Source organism: Topomyia yanbarensis, chromosome 1 (genome assembly GCF_030247195.1).
Source record: "Topomyia yanbarensis strain Yona2022 chromosome 1, ASM3024719v1, whole genome shotgun sequence".
Taxonomy (NCBI): Eukaryota; Metazoa; Arthropoda; class Insecta; order Diptera; family Culicidae; genus Topomyia; species Topomyia yanbarensis.
The window spans coordinates 130,575,269-130,592,502 of NC_080670.1; the positions used below are offsets into that span (position 1 = coordinate 130,575,269).

At 40.1% G+C, this 17,234-nt stretch overlaps 1 protein-coding gene across 1 annotated transcript in view; it reads left to right on the forward strand.

Annotated features, from left to right (window-relative positions):
• The window catches only part of LOC131694307 (teneurin-a), a 1,511,233-nt gene that overhangs the window by 81,093 nt on the left and 1,412,906 nt on the right, over positions 1 to 17,234 (forward strand). The window lies entirely within an intron of this gene.

The window sequence follows — 17,234 nt, forward strand, 5'->3', positions numbered from 1 at the left end:
GGGGGAAGGGGCGGCTACGCAATACTCAACTGCATATTTTGCCTTCCATTTGAGACTTGGTTTGAGAAAATCGGTTCAGTCATCACCGATGAACCGATGTGACTTTATTTGTGGAATATGCCCGGAATTCCGGACTTCCGGAACCGTCGATAGTGGACAATAAATTCAAAGAATGTTTGATTGGCAATCAGTGATCTAGATCTGCGATTAGAAGTAATTTGGTGACCGTTTCAATAGTTTTTAGCCTCTGAGGTATTACGATTGTACCGATTTATATGGGAAATTCCAGTGTATCCTTACTAACACCCCTGTAACTCCGGAAGCAAGAGTCAGAACAGAATGAAATTCAGCAGCAGTCAATGGTATTACTGTATCTTTCATTTGAAATCAAGTTTGTAAAAATCGGTAGAGAATTCGTTGGGGAATGGGTGTGATATTAGCTTAGGAACTTGGCGGGTTCCCCGAGGGCGTCATGAACCGTCATAGGTGGCCAATGTGGTCTACTTTGATTGATCATTAGTGATCCAGACCCGCAAACTAGAGTAATGTTACATCAATTTTAATATGTTTTACATCATTTGAACATTATGGTGGTACCAGTTTATATGGGAATTTGCTGTGTGACCGCACTCTTCAACCCGTAACTCCGGAACCGGAAGTCGGATCAACTAAAAATTCAATAGCAGCTTATGGGAGCGTTATACCTTTCAGATGAAACTAAGTTTACGAAAATCGGTTCAGCCATCTCTGAGAAAATTGTGTGAGTTTAAATGACACACACACATACACACACACACATACATACACACACATACATACACACACAGACATTTGCCGATCTCGACGAACTGAATCGAATGGTGTATGATACTCGGCCCTCCGGGCCTCGGTTAAAAAGTCGATTTTTACAGTGATTGCATAGCCTTTCTTTATATGAGAAAGGCAAAAAGGAGCGAAATTGTTCCCAAAAAGTCGATTTTCATAAAAAAAAAACCTGTTTTAATCCACCTAGAGGTGCAATTGTGCCTTTCTCATTTCTCCAAACTATGATTTAATAGCTGGTTCGTACAATATAACTTTATGGAAATGTCTTTCATTCTTATTACACTTGGTAAGTATATATAAGAGCACCTTTTTGCATTCATCGCGGTATCGGTTTCAATCGGAGTTTTCTATGTGATCGACCTCCACAACCCGTAACTCCGGTGCTGGAAGTCGGATGGAGATGGAATTTAATATCAGTTTCTGGGGACGCAACACCTTTCATTTGAGACTAAGTTGAGCAAATCTAGCCATTTTCGAGAAACCAATATAACCGTTATTCTGACTTTGGATGCTTCCGGATCCGTCGATGGTGGCCAGTGTGGCCAAAGAGACTTTGAATGACTGTTGGGGACCTAGATCTACAAATTCAACAGTTGTGTTTACATTTTGGAAAAAAAATCACCTTTACATTCATCGCAGAATTCGTTAGAATCGGGATTTGCTGCGTGATCGTACGTATCACCCTGTAATTCAGGAACCAGAACTCGGATCCACACAAAATTCAACAGCAGCTGATGGACCTTTCATTTAAAATTAAGTTTGTCAAAATCGGTTCAGAAAATTCCGAGAAACTGATTTGGAAAAATCAACAAATTTTGTTTTGTAACCATACTCTTCAACTCGTAATTCGGAACAAGATGTCGGTTGAAAAAGAAATTCAATAGCAACCTATGGGAATATTATACCTTTCATTTGAATCTTAGTTTGTAAAAATCGGTTCAGCCATCTTCGAGTAACCGATGTGGACATTTTGTTAACAAATCCGCACATACACACACATACATACACACATACACATACACACATACATATACACACATACATACACACAGATATTTTGCGATCTCGGCGAACTGAGTCAAATGTTATATGAGACTCGGCCCTCCGGGCCTCGGTTAGAAAGTCGGTTTTTGGAGCAATTGCATAACCTTTCTATATAAGAAAGGCAAAAGAATAATATTTAATTAGCTTAATAAGCATGAGTTCAATGTTATCTTCATGTGATTATAATTTGCAAAGGTTGGTGGAATGCGTTTGAACGTGTAGGGAATGGGGGTTTAGTAGAGTGGGTGTGGAGGATGCGTCAGAAATCCTTCATCTTATTTCGGTATACGGGGTGGATGAAGGAAATCTGGGCGTGAGGGTGATCCAAGAAGAGGGGAGTGATGAAGGAGGGAGGTGTAAGGGCAAGGTGGGGAGGGGGGGGGGAAGGGGTGGCTACGCATTACTCAACTGCATATTTTGCCTTCCATTTGAGACTTGGTTTGAGAAAATCGGTTCAGTCATCACCGATGAACCGATGTGACTTTAATTGTGGAATATGCCCGGAATTCCGGAATCGTCGATAGTGGACAATATATTCAAAGAATGTTTGATTGGCAATCAGTGATCTAGATCTACGATTAGAAGTAATTTGGTGACCATTTCAATAGTTTTTAGCCTCTGAGGTATTACGATTGTACCGATTTATATGGGAAATTCCAGTGTATCCTTACTAACACCCCTGTAACTCCGGAAGCAAGAGTCAGAACCGAATGAAATTCAGCAGCAGTCAATGGCATTACTGTATCTTTCATTTGAAATTAAGTTCGTAAAAATCGGTAGAGAATTCGTTGTGGAATGGGTGTGATATTAGCTTAGGAACTTGGCGGGTTCCCCGAGGGCGTCATGAACCGTCATAGGTGGCCAATGTGGTCAAAGCTGCTTTGATTGATCATTAGTGATCCAGACCCGCAAACTAGTCGGATGGAGATGGAATTTAATATCAGTTTCTGGGGACGCAACACCTTTCATTTGAGACTAAGTTGAGCAAATCTAGCCATTTTCGAGAAACCAATATAACCGTTATTCTGACTTTGGATGCTTCCGGATCCGTCGATGGTGGCCAGTGTGGCCAAAGAGACTTTGAATGACTGTTGGGGACCTAGATCTACAAATTCAACAGTTGTGTTTACATTTTGGAAAAAAAATCACCTTTACATTCATCGCAGAATTCATTAGAATCGGGATTTGCTGCGTGATCGTACGTATCACCCTGTAATTCAGGAACCAGAACTCGGATCCACACAAAATTCAACAGCAGCTGATGGACCTTTCATTTAAAATCAAGTTTGTCAAAATTCGTTCAGAAAATTCCGAGAAACCGATGTGGACAAATCAACAAATTTTGTTTTGTAACCATACTCTTCAACTCGTAATCCGGAACAAGATGTCAGTTGAAAATGAAATTCAATAGCAACCTATGGGAATATTATACCTTTCATTTGAATCTTAGTTTGTAAAATCGGTTCAGCCATCTCCGAGAAACCGATGTGGACATTTTGTTAACAAATCTGCACATACACACACATACATACATACATACATACATACATACATACATACATACATACATACATACATACATACCTTTACATTCATCGCAGAATTCATTAGAATCGGGATTTGCTGCGTGATCGTACGTATCACCCTGTAATTCAGGAACCAGAACTCGGATCCACACAAAATTCAACAGCAGCTGATGGACCTTTCATTTAAAATCAAGTTTGTCAAAATTCGTTCAGAAAATTCCGAGAAACCGATGTGGACAAATCAACAAATTTTGTTTTGTAACCATACTCTTCAACTCGTAATCCGGAACAAGATGTCAGTTGAAAATGAAATTCAATAGCAACCTATGGGAATATTATACCTTTCATTTGAATCTTAGTTTGTAAAATCGGTTCAGCCATCTCCGAGAAACCGATGTGGACATTTTGTTAACAAATCTGCACATACACACACATACATACATACATACATACATACATACATACATACATACATACATACATACATACATACATACATACATACATACATACATACATACATACATACATACATACATACATACATACATACATACATACATACATACATACATACATACATACATACATACACACATACACACAGATATTTTGCGATCTCGGCGAACTGAGTCGAATGTTATATGAGACTCGGCCCTCCGGGCCTCGATTAGAAAGTCGGTTTTTGGAGCAATTGCGTAACCTTTCTATATAAGAAAGGCAAAAGAATAATATTTAATTAGCTTAATAAGCATGAGTTCAATGTTATCTTCATGTGATTATAATTTGGAAAGGTTGGTGGAATGGGTTTGAACGTGTAGGGAATGGGGGGTTAATAGAGTGGGAGTGGAGGTTGCGTCAGAAATCCATCATCTTATTTCGGTATACGGGGTGGATGAAGGAAATCCAAGAGGAGGGGAGTGATGAAGGAGGAAGGTGTAAGGGCAAAGCGGGGGGAGGGGGGCGACGCAATACTCAACTGCATATTTTGCCTTCCATTTGAGACTTGGTTTGAGAAAATCGGTTCAGTCTTCACCGATGGACCGATGTGACTTTAATTGTGGAATATGCCCGGAATTCCGGACTTCCGGAATCGTCGATAGTGGACAATATATTCAAAGAATGTTTGATTGGCAATCAGTGATCTAGATCTGCGATTAGAAGTAATTTGGTGACCATTTCAATAGTTTTTAGCCTCTGAGGTATTACGATTGTACCGATTTATATGGGAAATTCCAGTGTATCCTTACTAACACCCCTGTAACTCCGGAAGCAAGAGTCAGAACCGAATGAAATTCAGCAGCAGTCAATGGCATTACTGTATCTTTCATTTGAAATCAAGTTTGTAAAAATCGGTAGAGAATTCGTTGTGGAATGGGTGTGATATTAGCTTAAGAACTTGGCGGGTTCCACGGGGGCGTCATGAACCGTCATAGGTGGCCAATGTGGTCAAAGCTGCTTTGATTGACCATTAGTGATCCAGACCCCCAAAATAGAGTAATGTTACATCAATTTTAATATGTTTTACATCATTTGAACATCATGATGGTACCAGTTTATATGGGAATTTGCTGTGTGACCGCACTCTTCAACCCGTAACTCCGGAACCGGAAGTCGGATCAACTAAAAATTGAATAGCAGCTTATGGGAGCGTTGTACCTTTCAGATGAAACTAAGTTTGCGAAAATCGGTTCAGCCATCTCTGAGAAAATTGTGTGAGTTTAAATGACACACACACACATACACACACACACATACACAAACACACACATACATACACACACAGACATTTGCCGATCTCGACGAACTGAATCGAATGGTGTATGACACTCGGCCCTCCGGGCCTCGGTTAAAAAGTCGATTTTTACAGTGATTGCATAGCCTTTCTTTATATGAGAAAGGCAAAAACGTGAATATCTCCACACATACTAGCGATAGCAAGTTTCCGTCTTTGGCAAAGTAATGCAGTTTAATAGTCCAAACAATGTTCTAGAACATTTATATAATGGAAAAAATCTAGAAGAAAACTTATGATGAAAAAACTGTTTTTAAGGGGCCTTTTACAAATAATGTCCCATATCTCAAAAACCTTAAAAGATAGAGAGTTGAAATCTTCAGGTAAAATGTTTGTAACGAGTTTCTCTACAACTTTGCTGAAGTAAGTATTTGTCTATCTGAATTATTGGAGAAAATAAATTGCGTAACTCACTATTAGGGAGATTAATCATTAATCTGTTAACACAGAAAGAAGGGGAGTTTTACTCCAAGAAACTTTCTCAAAGACACCATATTGCTAAAGTCAACCATTTTGACGCAATCTAAAAAACCCCCTTTTTTGCTCTTTGGGACCACTGTGCGGAGGGCAGAGTGTCATATCCCATTCGACTCAGTTCGTCGAGATCGGAAAAAGTCTGTATGTGTGTGTATGTATGTGTGTGAATGTATGTGTGTATGTATGTGTGTATGTGTGTGTATGTGTGTGTATGTGTGTGTATGTGTGTGTATGTAAGTGCGTATGTGTCAAATAATGTCACTCATTTTTCTCAGAGATGGCTGGACCGATTTGCCCAAACTTAGTCTCAAATGAAAGGTGCAACCTTCCCATCGGCTGCTATTGAATTTTGGATCGATCGGAATTCTGGTTCCGGAATTACGCGTTTCAGAGTGCGGCCACACAGAAATTTCTCATATAAACTATAGGAAAAATTAAAAATAGAATTTTTATTTTTGATGCTAAATGTGTTCAAGGTGCATGAAACGTCGAGATTTGATGCAAACTCGAAAAAAAATTTGACGACAATTCAATTTTTTGGATTTTGGCACATTTTTGCCTTTCTCATATAGAAAGGTTATGCAATCACTGAAAAACGTCAACCTAATCCCGGCCCGGAGGGCCGAGTGTCATATTCCATTCGACTCAGTTCGTCGAGATCGGAAAAAGTCTGTATGTGTGTGTATGTATGTGTGTGTATGTGTGTGTATGTGTGTATCTGTGTATGTGTGTATGTGAGTGTGTATGTGTGTGTATGTGTGTGTGTATGTATGTGCGTATGTGTCAAATAATGTCACTCATTTTTCTCAGAGATGGCTGGACCGATTTGCCCAAACTTAGTCTCAAATGAAAGGTGCAACCTTCCCATCGGTTCCTATTGAATTTTGGATCGATCGGAATTCTGGTTCCGGAATTACGGGTTTCAGAGTGCAGCCACACAGAAATTTCTCATATAAACTATAGGAAAAATAAAATTTTTTTTTTATTGTTGATGCTAAATGTGTTCAAGGTGCATGAAACGTCGAGATTTGATGCAAACTCGAAAAAATTTTTTACGACAATTCACTTTTTTGGATTTTGGCACATTTTTGCCTTTCTCATATAGAAAGGTTATGCAATCACTCTGAAAAACGTCAAACTAATCCCGGCCCGGAGGGCCGAGTGTCATATCCCATTCGACTCAGTTCGTCGAGATCGGAAAAAGTCTGTATGTGTGTATGTGTGTATGTATGTGTGTGTATGTGTGTGTATGTATGTGCGTATGTGTCAAATAATGTCACTCATTTTTCTCAGAGATGGCTGGACCGATTTGCCCAAACTTAGTCTCAAATGAAAGGTGCAACCTTCCCATCGGCTGCTATTGAATTTTGGATCGATCGGAATTCTGGTTCCGGAATTACGGGTTTCAGAGCGCGGCCACACAGAAATTTCTCATATAAACTATAGGAAAAATTAAAAATAGAATTTTTATTTTTGATGCTAAATGTGTTCAAGGTGCATGAAACGTCGAGATTTGATGCAAACTCGAAAAAAATTTTACGACAATTCACTTTTTTGGATTTTGGCACATTTTTGCCTTTCTCATATAGAAAGGTTATGCAATCACTCTGGAAAACGGCAACGTAATCCCGGCATGGAGGGCCGAGTGTCATATTCCATTCGACTCAGTTCGTCGAGATCGGAAAAAGTCTGTATGTGTGTGTGTATGTGTGTATGTATGTGTGTATGTGTGTGTGTATGTGTGTGTATGTGTGTGTGTATATATGTGCGTATGTGTCAAATAATATCACTCATTTTTCTCAGAGATGGCTGGACAAATTTTTGTCTCAAATTGAAAGGTGCAACCTTCCCATCGGCTGCTATTGAATTTTGGATCGATCGGAATTCTGGTTCCGGAATTACGGGTTTCAAAGTGCGGCCACACAGAAGTTTCTCATATAAACTATAGGAAAAATTAAAAATAGAATTTTTATTTTTGATGCTAAATGTGTTCAAGGTGCATGAAACGTCGAGATTTGATGCAAACTCGAAAAAATTTTTTACGAAAATTCACTTTTTTGGATTTTGGCACATTTTTGCCTTTCTCATATAGAAAGGTTATGCAATCACTCTGAAAAACGTCAACCTAATCCCGGCCCGGAGGGCCGAGTGTCATATCCCATTCGACTCAGTTCATCGAGATCGGAAAAAGTCTGTATGTGTGTGTATGTATGTGTGTATGTGTGTGTATGAGTGTGTATGTGTGTGTATGTGTGTGTATGTATGTGCGAATGTGTCAAATAATGTCACTCATTTTTCTCAGAGATGGCTGGACCGATTTGCCCAAACTTAGTCTCAAATGAAAGGTGCAACCTTCCCATCGGCTGCTATTGAATTTTGGATCGATCGGAATTCTGGTTCCGGAATTACGGGTTTCAGAGCGCGGCCACACAGAAATTTCTCATATAAACTATAGGAAAAATTAAAAAAAAAAAATTTATTTTTGATGCTAAATGTGTTCAAGGTGCATGAAACGTCGAGATTTGATGCAAACTCGAAAAAAAATTTGACGACAATTCAATTTTTTGGATTTTGGCACATTTTTGCCTTTCTCATATAGAAAGGTTATGCAATCACTCTGAAAAACGTCAAACTAATCCCGGCCCGGAGGGCCGAGTGTCATATCCCATTCGACTCAGTTCGTCGAGATCGGAAAAAGTCTGTATGTGTGTGTGTGTGTATGTATGTGTGTATATGTGTGTATGTGTGTATGTGTGTATGTATGTGTGTATGTGTGTGTATGTGTGCGTGTGTATGTATGTGCGTATGTGTCAAATAATGTCACTCATTTTTCTCAGATTTTGGATCGATCGGAATTCTGGTTCCGGAATTACGGGTTTCAGAGTGCGGCCACACAGAAATTTCTCATATAAACTATAGGAAAAATTAAAAATAGAATTTTCATTTTTGATGCTAAATGTGTTCAAGGTGCATTAAACGTCGAGATTTGATGCAAGCGCTCGAAAAAAAATTTGACGACAATTCACTTTTTTGGATTTTGGCCCATTTTTGCCTTTCTCATATAGAAAGGTTATGCAATCACTCTGAAAAACGTCAACCTAATCCCGGCCCGGAGGGCCGAGTGTCATATTCCATTGGAGTCAGTTCGTCGAGATCGGAAAAAGTCTGTATGTGTGTGTGTATGTGTGTGTATGTGTGTGTGTTTTTTTTTTTTTTTTTTTTTGAGAGCAGTAAAAAAATTTTCAGAAAAACCCTGAGTGAGGAAAAATGTACAAAAACCCCATTGTCAGGGAACGGGTTTGGGCTGCCATCACCCGACCCGCTAAAAACCACTGCTCTTGCCCAGAACCTGATTCCTTCCCGGCACTACCTTACGGCATTACTTCGGGGAGGGGTTTTTATGTGCATAGCACGCACTCTAATTCAACTGCTTACTAGTTCGTTTCTTCCGTAGGGTGACAGCCCCACTCCTCTACACACCACCAATTCTCTACTATCCACACAGACTGGCAAGCTCTGCATGGCAGTCGGAAAGCTGGCTGTGAGTCGAGGCTTAGTACTCCTCCCCTACGAGTACAGTCTGAGCGGCAAACTTCTGACTGTCTATTTCACCGAGCCCTGCGGCTCGCTTGTGCCGGTTAGCACCGCAACTCCCTTCTCGCACCATTCAACGCCGTTTACTCTTTGAGCACCAGACTTGTTCGCGAACTACTCGGTCTAGTCCCCGACGATGGACCTAGCCTACTCCGACGGAGAATTCCCCGGCGAGAGAAGTTCTCCCGAAACCGAGCCAACCAACCAGATGTCGAGGTCAGTTCGGCGATTCCGGTGGAGCAGAGCGTCCGGTTCGCTGATGCCCCGACGACCTGCGACTGGTGGTATTTCGTCGCGGTCTACTCAGTCTAGTCCCCGGCGGTGGATCTAGCTTACGCCGACGGAGAGTTCCCCGGCGAAGGAGGCTCCGGTACCGATTCTTCTTTTGTTTTAGCACCACAAATTTCATGAGCTCTTTGGCTTCCTCTCGTTCCGTTTCGTCCGATCTACTCGATCTAGTCCCCGGCGGTGGATCTAGCCTACTCAACGGGCCATACAGTAGGTGCTGAGGTCTATCCGGCGATTCCGGTTGGAGCGTAACTTCCGGTTCACTGGCGCCCCAACGACTCACTGCTAGCTCTGCGACGCGGTCTACTCGGTCCAATCCCCGGCGGTGGATATAGCCTACTCACGAGCTACCCGGAAGGATGTCGAGGTCGGTTCAGCGATTCCGGTGAAGCTTGACGTCCGGTTCTCAGGCGCCCCGACGACCCAACTCGGTGCTACATCACGCACTACTCAACTGGTCCCCGGCGGTGGACCTAGTCTACACAGTTGGAGAGTTCCCCGGCGGCGGAATTTCTCTCGAAACCCGATTTGCGGTTTCTTGTTGGTCTCTACGCCACTTCCTCTGCAACTCGGAGAGTATGTATGTATGTGTGTGTGTATGTATGTATGTGTATGTGTGTGTATGTGTGTATATGTGTGTGTATGTGTGTGTATGTGTGTGTGTATGTATGTGCGTATGTGTCAAATAATGTCACTCATTTTTCTCAGAGATGGCTGGACCGATTTGCCCAAACTTAGTCTCAAATGAAAGGTGGAACCTTCCCATCGGCTGCTATTGAATTTTGGATCGATCGGAATTCTGGTTCCGGAATTACGGGTTTCAGAGTGCGGCCACACAGAAATTTCTCATATAAACTATAGGAAAAATTTAAAATAGAATTTTTATTTTTGATGCTAAATGTGTTCATGGTGCATTAAACGTCGAGATTTGATGCAAGCGCTCGAAAAAAAATTTGACGACAATTCACTTTTTTGGATTTTGGTACATTTTTGCCTTTCTCATATAGAAAGGTTATGCAATCACTCTGAAAAACGTCAACCTAATCCCGGCCCAGAGGGCCGAGTGTCATATTCCATTCGACTCAGTTCGTCGAGATCGGAAAAAGTCTGTATGTGTGTGTATGTGTGTATGTATGTGTGTATGTGTGTATGTGTGTATGTGTGTGTATGTGTGTGTATATATGTGCGTATGTGTCAAATAATGTCACTCATTTTTCTCAGAGATGGCTGGACCAATTTGCATCTCAAATGAAAGGTTCAACCTTTCCATCGGCTGCTATTAAATTTAGGATCGATCGGAATTCTGGTTCCGGAATTACGGGTTTCAGAGTGCGGCCACACAGAAATTTCTCATATAAACTATAGGAAAAATTAAAAATAGAATTTTTATTTTGATGCTAAATGTGTTCAAGGTGCATGAAACGTCGAGATTTGATGCAAACTCGAAAAAAAATTTGACGACAATTCACTTTTTTGGATTTTGGCACATTTTTGCCTTTCTCATATAGAAAGGTTATGCAATCACTCTGAAAAACGTCAACCTAATCCCGGCCCGGAGGGCCGAGTGTCATATCCCATTCGACTCAGTTCGTCGAGATCGGAAAAAGTATGTATGTGTGTGTGTATGTATGTGTGTGTATGTATGTGTGTATGTGTGTGTATGTGTGTGTATGTGTGTATGTATGTGCGTATGTGTCAAATAATGTCACTCATTTTTCTCAGAGATGGCTAGACCGATTTGCCCAAACTTAACCTCAAATGAAAGGTGCAACCTTCCTATCGGCTGCTATTGAATTTTGGATCGATCGGAATTCTGGTTCCGGAATTACGGGTTTCAGAGTGCGGCCACACAGAAATTTCTCATATAAACTATAGGAAAAATTAAAAATAGAATTTTTATTTTTGATGCTAAATGTGTTCAAGGTGCATGAACCGTCGAGATTTGATGCAAGCGCTCGAAAAAAAATTTGACAATTCACTTTTTTGGATTTTGGCACATTTTTGCCTTTCTCATATAGAAAGGTTATGCAATCACTCTGAAAAACGTCAGAGGGCCGAGTGTCATATCCCATTCGACTCAGTTCGTCGAGATCGGAAAAAGTCTGTATGTGTGTGTGTATGTATGTGTGTATGTGTGTGTATGTGTGTGTGTATGTGTGTATGTATGTGCGTATGTGTCAAATAATGTCACTCATTTTTCTCAGAGATGGCTGGACCGATTTGCCCAAACTTAGTCTCAAATGAAAGGTGCAACCTTCCCATCGGCTGCTATTGAATTTTGGATCGATCGGAATTCTGGTTCCGGAATTACGGGTTTCAGAGTGCGGCCACACAGAAATTTCTCATATAAACTATAGGAAAAATTAAAAATAGAATTTTTATTTTGATGCTAAATGTGTTCAAGGTGCATGAAACGTCGAGATTTGATGCAAACTCGAAAAAAAATTTGACGACAATTCACTTTTTTGGATTTTGGCACATTTTTGCCTTTCTCATATAGAAAGGTTATGCAATCACTTTGAAAAACGACAATCTAATCCCGGCCCGGAGGGCCGAGTGTCATATCCCATTCGACTCAGTTCGTCGAGATCGGAAAAAGTATGTATGTGTGTGTGTATGTATGTGTGTGTATGTATGTGTGTGTATGTGTGTATGTGTGTATGTATGTGTGTATGTGTGTGTATGTGTGTGTATGTGTGTGTGTATGTATGTGCGTATGTGTCAAATAATGTCACTCATTTTTCTCAGATTTTGGATCGATCGGAATTCTGGTTCCGGAATTACGGGTTTCAGAGTGCGGCCACACAGAAATTTCTTATATAAACTATAGGAAAAATTAAAAATAGAATTTTTATTTTTAATGCTAAATGTGTTCAAGGTGCATGAAACGTCGAGATTTGATGCAAATTCGAAAAAAAATTTGACGACAATTCACTTTTTTGGATTTTGGCACATTTTTGCCTTTCTCATATAGAAAGGTTATGCAATCACTCTGAAAAACGTCAACCTAATCCCGGCCCGGAGGGCCGAGTGTCATATCCCATTCGACTCAGTTCATCGAGATCGGAAAAAGTCTGTATGTGTGTGTGTGTATGTGTGTGTATGTATGTGTGTGTATGTGTGTATGTGTGTGTATGTGTGTGTATATATGTGCGTATGTGTCAAATAATGTCACTCATTTTTCTCAGAGATGGCTGCACCAATTTGCATCTCAAATGAAAGGTTCAACCTTTCCATCGGCTGCTATTAAATTTAGGATCGATCGGAATTCTGGTTCCGGAATTACGGGTTTCAGAGTGCGGCCACACAGAAATTTCTCATATAAACTATAGGAAAAATTAAAAATAGAATTTTTATTTTGATGCTAAATGTGTTCAAGGTGCATGAAACGTCGAGATTTGATGCAAACTCGAAAAAAAATTTGACGACAATTCACTTTTTTGGATTTTGGCACATTTTTGCCTTTCTCATATAGAAAGGTTATGCAATCACTCTGAAAAACGTCAGAGGGCCGAGTGTCATATCCCATTCGACTCAGTTCGTCGAGATCGGAAAAAGTCTGTATGTGTGTGTGTATGTATGTGTGTGTATGTGTGTATGTGTGTGTATGTGTGTGTATGTATGTGCGTATGTGTCAAATAATGTCACTCATTTTTCTCAGAGATGGCTGGACCGATTTGCCCAAACTTAGTCTCAAATGAAAGGTGCAACCTTCCTATCGGCTGCTATTGAATTTTGGATCGATCGGAATTCTGGTTCCGGAATTACGGGTTTCAGAGTGCGGCCACACAGAAATTTCTCATATAAACTATAGGAAAAATTAAAAATAGAATTTTTATTTTTGATGCTAAATGTGTTCAAGGTGCATGAACCGTCGAGATTTGATGCAAGCGCTCGAAAAAAAATTTGACGACAATTCACTTTTTTGGATTTTGGCACATTTTTGCCTTTCTCATATAGAAAGGTTATGCAATCACTCTGAAAAACGTCAACCTAATCCCGGCCCGAAGGGCCGAGTGTCATATCCCATTCGACTCAGTTCGTCGAGATCGGAAAAAGTCTGTATGTGTGTGTGTATGTGTGTATGTGTGTATGTATGTGTGTATGTGTGTGTATGTGTGTGTATGTGTGTGTATGTGTGTGTGTATGTATGTGCGTATGTGTCAAATAATGTCACTCATTTTTCTCAGATTTTGGATCGATCGGAATTCTGGTTCCGGAATTACGGGTTTCAGAGTGCGGCCAAACAGAAATTTCTCATATAAACTATAGGAAAAATTAAAAATAGAATTTTTATTTTTGATGCTAAATGTGTTCAAGGTGCATGAAACGTCGAGATTTGATGCAAACTCGAAAAAAAATTTAACGACAATTCACTTTTTTGGATTTTGGCACATTTTTGCCTTTCTCATATAGAAAGGTTATGCAATCACTCTGAAAAACGTCAACCTAATCCCGGCCCGGAGGGCCGAGTGTCATATCCCATTCGACTCAGTTCATCGAGATCGGAAAAAGTCTGTATGTGTGTGTATGTATGTGTGTATGTGTGTATGTGTGTGTATGTGTGTGTATGTATGTGCGTATGTGTCAAATAATGTCACTCATTTTTCTCAGAGATGGCTGGACCGATTTGCCCAAACTTAGTCTCAAATGAAAGGTGCAACCTTCCCATCGGCTGCTATTGAATTTTGGATCGATCGGAATTCTGGTTCCGGAATTACGGGTTTCAGAGCGCGGCCACACAGAAATTTCTCATATAAACTATAGGAAAAATTAAAAAAAAATTTATTTTTGATGCTAAATGTGTTCAAGGTGCATGAAACGTCGAGATTTGATGCAAACTCGAAAAAAAATTTGACGACAATTCAATTTTTTGGATTTTGGCACATTTTTGCCTTTCTCATATAGAAAGGTTATGCAATCACTCTGAAAAACGTCAAACTAATCCCGGCCCGGAGGGCCGAGTGTCATATCCCATTCGACTCAGTTCGTCGAGATCGGAAAAAGTTTGTATGTGTGTGTGTATGTATGTGTATGTATGTGTGTGTATGTGTGTGTATGTGTGTGTATGTGTGTATGTGTGTGTATGTATGTGCGTATGTGTCAAATAATGTCACTCATTTTTCTCAGAGATGGCTGGACCGATTTGCCCAAACTTAGTCTCAAATGAAAGGTGGAACCTTCCCATCGGCTGCTATTGAATTTTGGATCGATCGGAATTCTGGTTCCGGAATTACGGGTTTCAGAGTGCGGCCACACAGAAATTTCTCATATAAACTATAGGAAAAATTAAAAATAGAATTTTTATTTTTGATGCTAAATGTGTTCAAGGTGCATTAAACGTCGAGATTTGATGCAAGAGCTCAAAAAAAATTTGACGACAATTCACTTTTTTGGATTTTGGCACATTTTTGCCTTTCTCATATAGAAAGGTTATGCAATCACTCTGAAAAACGTCAAGCTAATCCCGGCCCGGAGGGCCGAGTGTCATATTCCATTCGACTCAGTTCGTCGAGATCGGAAAAAGTCTGTATGTGTGTGTGTATGTGTGTGTATGTGTGTGTGTATATATGTGCGTATGTGTCAAATAATGTCACTCATTTTTCTCAGAGATGGCTGGACCAGTTTGCATCTCAAATGAAAGGTGCAACCTTTCCATCGGCTGCTATTAAATTTAGGATCGATCGGAATTCTGGTTCCGGAATTACGGGTTTCAGAGTGCGGCCACACAGAAATTTCTCATATAAACTATAGGAAAAATTAAAAATAGAATTTTTATTTTTGATGCTAAATGTGTTCAAGGTGCATGAAACGTCGAGATTTGATGCAAACTCGAAAAAAAATTTAACGACAATTCACTTTTTTGGATTTTGGCACATTTTTGCCTTTCTCATATAGAAAGGTTATGCAATCGCTCTGAAAAACGTCAACCTAATCCCGGCCCGGAGGGCCGAGTGTCATATCCCATTCGACTCAGTTCGTCGAGATCGGAAAAAGTCTGTATGTGTGTGTATGTATGTGTGTGTATGTATGTGTGTGTATGTGTGTGTATGTGTGTGTATGTGTGTGTATGTATGTGCGTATGTGTCAAATAATGTCACTCATTTTTCTCAGAGATGGCTGGACCGATTTGCCCAAACTTAGTCTCAAATGAAAGGTGCAACCTTCCCATCGGCTGCTATTGAATTTTGGATCGATCGGAATTCTGGTTCCGGGTTTCAGAGTGCGGCCACGCAGAAATTTCTCATATAAACTATAGGAAAAATTAAAAATAGAATTTTTATTTTTGATGCTAAATGTGTTCAAGGTGCATGAAACGTCGAGATTTGATGCAAACTCGAAAAAAAATTTAACAATTCACTTTTTTGGATTTTGGCACATTTTTGCCTTTCTCATATAGAAAGGTTATGCAATCACTCTGAAAAACGTCAAACTAATCCCGGCCCGGAGGGCCGAGTGTCATATCCCATTCGACTCAGTTCGTCGAGATCGGAAAAAGTCTGTATGTGTGTGTATGAATGTGTGTGTATGTGTGTGTATGTGTGTGTATGTGTGTGTATGTGTGTGTATGTGTGTGTATGTGTGTATGTGTGTATGTATGTGCGTATGTGTCAAATAATGTCACTCATTTTTCTCAGAGATGGCTGGACCGATTTGCCCAAACTTAGTCTCCAATGAAAAGTGCAACCTTCCCATCGGCTGCTATTGAATTTTGGATCGATCGGAATTCTGGTTCCGGAATTACGGGTTTCAGAGCGCGGCCACACAGAAATTTCTCATATATACTATAGGAAAAATTAAAAATAGAATTTTTATTTTTGATGCTAAATGTGTTCAAGGTGCATGAAACGTCGAGATTTGATGCAAACTCGAAAAAAAAATTTGACAATTCAATTTTTTGGATTTTGGCACATTTTTGCCTTTCTCATATAGAAAGGTTATGCAATCACTCTGAAAAACGTCAAACTAATCCCGGCCCGGAGGGCCGAGTGTCATATCCCATTCGACTCAGTTCGTCGAGATCGGAAAAAGTCTGTATGTGTGTGTATGTATGTGTGTGTATGTGTGTATGTGTGTGTATGTGTGTGTGTATGTGTGTGTGTATGTATGTGCGTATGTGTCAAATAATGTCACTCATTTTTCTCAGAGATGGCTGGACCGATTTGCCCAAACTAAGTCTCAAATGAAAGGTGCAACCTTCCTATCGGCTGCTATTGAATTTTGGATCGATCGGAATTCTGGTTCCGGAATTACGGGTTTCAGAGTGCGGCCACACAGAAATTTCTCATATAAACTATAGGAAAAATTAAAAATAGAATTTTATTTTTGATGCTAAATGTGTTCAAGGTGCATGAAACGTCGAGATTTGATGCAAGCGCTCGAAAAAAAATTTGACGACAATTCACTTTTTTGGATTTTGGCACATTTTTGCCTTTCTCATATAGAAAGGTTATGCAATCACTCTGAAAAACGTCAACCTAATCCCGGCCCGGAGGACCGAGTGTCATATCCCATTCGACTCAGTTCGTCGAGATCGGAAAAAGTCTGTATGTGTGTATGTGTGTATGTATGTGTGTATGTGTGTGTGTATGTGTGTGTGTATGTATGTGCGTATGTGTCAAATAATGTCACTCATTTTTCTCAGAGATGGCTGGACCGATTTGCCCAAACTTAGTCTCAAATGA